Consider the following 2,161-nt stretch of genomic DNA (forward strand, 5'->3'; position numbering starts at 1 on the left):
TCTCATGGTCGTGAGTTCAAGCCCCACATCAGGATCTGAGCTGACAGTGCGAAGCCTGCTCGGGATTCTCTGTCTCCCTCTGTCTCTGCCCTGCCCTCTATCTCTCAAAAATAAATAAATAAACATTAAAAAATAGTATTTGCCAAATTTATTTTTCGGTAGTTCAAAGCTGTAAACACCCCATTCAAGTCAAATGGCCTTAAGGTTCAAGGAAACAAATAAGTAACAGCAACAGAAATCCTAAAATCCTTATCTTTCAGTTCTGTTCTCTGGTAGTTACTTATTCTAGCTCCTTTCCCTAAATTATACAATCTAATTGCTTCCTTTTCTCCACCATCTCCTGAAAGAGAAATTAGTTCCTATTCCCAAGTCATGAAAGTGAAGGCAGGTGGGCAGGATAACCATAACAAACCAGGGTACAAATCAAGCCTGTTGCATTTGATTTTTAGACCTTCCCCTCAGCAAATCTCTAAGACTGATCTGTCATAAAATTATCCTTAGGTTCGCTTTGGTGATTTTGAAGTTTATTCAAAGGGAAATTAGGAGAAATTAGACCTGCTTTCTTTCACAAAAAATAGGCTGAAGCTCCACTGAGAATTGGGAACTGGGGTCAGACTGGAAGACTCACGCCATTTTTCGTGAAGCAGGATTTTATTCACAGTGCTCTATGTTAACTGGACAGCAGGCTAACAGAGAAAAGGAGAAAGATAGGAGATAACTTTTTTCTTTTGTTTCTTTCTTTTTTAAAAAAATATGGAACACTCCACGAATTTGCATGTAGTCCTTGCACGGGGGCCACGCTAACCTCTGTATTGTTCCAATTTTAGCATATGTGCTGCCAAAGCCAGCACAAGGTCATCTTTCAACATTTCTCTCTGCAGGGAGAATCATAAGCTGAGCCCTGTAATTTTTTTTTCCCCTAGACCTGCACCATACATTCCCTGAGTTTCTTAGAGTGGTCCCCACTGGAAAACCATTTAAAGCCCTTAGGTTTCAAGGCTTCAGTAAAGGTGTGTCAAGCCCTGGACTCTGTCACCCTCTAGTCCTCCCCTTGGAAAGAGAATCCCATGCTGACTTAGTTAATGAGTAAGTCTCTGCTTTAATTTTTTTTTAATGTTTTTATTTTATTTATTTTTGAGAGACAGAGAGAGATGGAGTGTGAGCGGGGGAGGGGCAGAGAGAGAGAAAGACACAGAATCTGAAGAGGCTCCAGGCTCTGGGCCTTCAGCATAGAGCCCAACGCGGGCTCACAAGCCGTGAGATCATGAGCCGAGCCGAAGTTGGATGCTCAACCGACCAAGCCACCCAGGCGCCCCGAGTAAGTCTCTGCTTTAATCGAAGAAACCACAAGGAAGGCCTGCTTCCCGCTCTATCTAGGCAGAATACCACGGGCATCACCATGAAATGGATATTAGGTAGGCCGTGAAAAACTCTAACTTCTGTCTCTTCCATATCAAACTAGATAAAATACCTTCCTTTCACCCTTCTTTTAAAGTCTTTTAACCTCTGGATACATATCAGTAAAACAAGGGTGTGCCTCAAAGTCTACTTTTTGTACAATTCAGTGATTCTAAAGCACTGATATAAAGGAGTGGCAAACGTCTGAGACTATGCTGTATGTCAGTTATTTCTGGAATGCTGACAAGCCTTCTAATTGAGGTTCATTTGGATGCTATACCGGTACATCTCATGTGTCTACTACCATGAGACATATGTTCCTGTTATGAGCATGAAGTAGTGATGGAACCAAGGAAAAAGTACTCAATTGTACTAACTTATACATATGAAAAGCCTAATTACCAAATTAATATAGAATTTATTTGTCAATCCTGGTAGAACATCTCCCAACCTCTCACTAAATTATCTTGGTATACTATGAAATTAAAGGAATTAATCAAAGCCTAGGACTAACCATCAAATATTTGCCAGATTATAAGAGCAATTTCTACTCATTGTAAGCTTGATAGAACTAGAGTGAACAATAATAGTAATATGTCTGCTCGTATGGAAATGACAATACTATTAACAAGAAGAGATTAAAAAGAAATTAAGAGAGGAGCGCCTGGGTGGCTCAGTCTGTTAAGTGTCCAACTCCTGATTTTGGCTGAGATCATGATTTCACGGTTTGTAGGATTGGATCCCGCCCTGTGTCAGACTCTGT

At 40.6% G+C, this 2,161-nt stretch overlaps 1 non-coding gene across 1 annotated transcript; it reads right to left on the reverse strand.

Annotated features, from left to right (window-relative positions):
- Positions 1-747: 747 nt before the first annotated feature.
- LOC131508200 (U6 spliceosomal RNA) lies at positions 748-851 on the reverse strand. The gene has a single exon (XR_009259909.1). It is a non-coding gene; the product is annotated as a U6 spliceosomal RNA (small nuclear RNA).
- Positions 852-2,161: the final 1,310 nt, after the last annotated feature.

Source organism: Neofelis nebulosa, chromosome 3 (assembly GCF_028018385.1).
Source record: "Neofelis nebulosa isolate mNeoNeb1 chromosome 3, mNeoNeb1.pri, whole genome shotgun sequence".
In the NCBI taxonomy this organism is placed as follows: domain Eukaryota; kingdom Metazoa; phylum Chordata; class Mammalia; order Carnivora; family Felidae; genus Neofelis; species Neofelis nebulosa.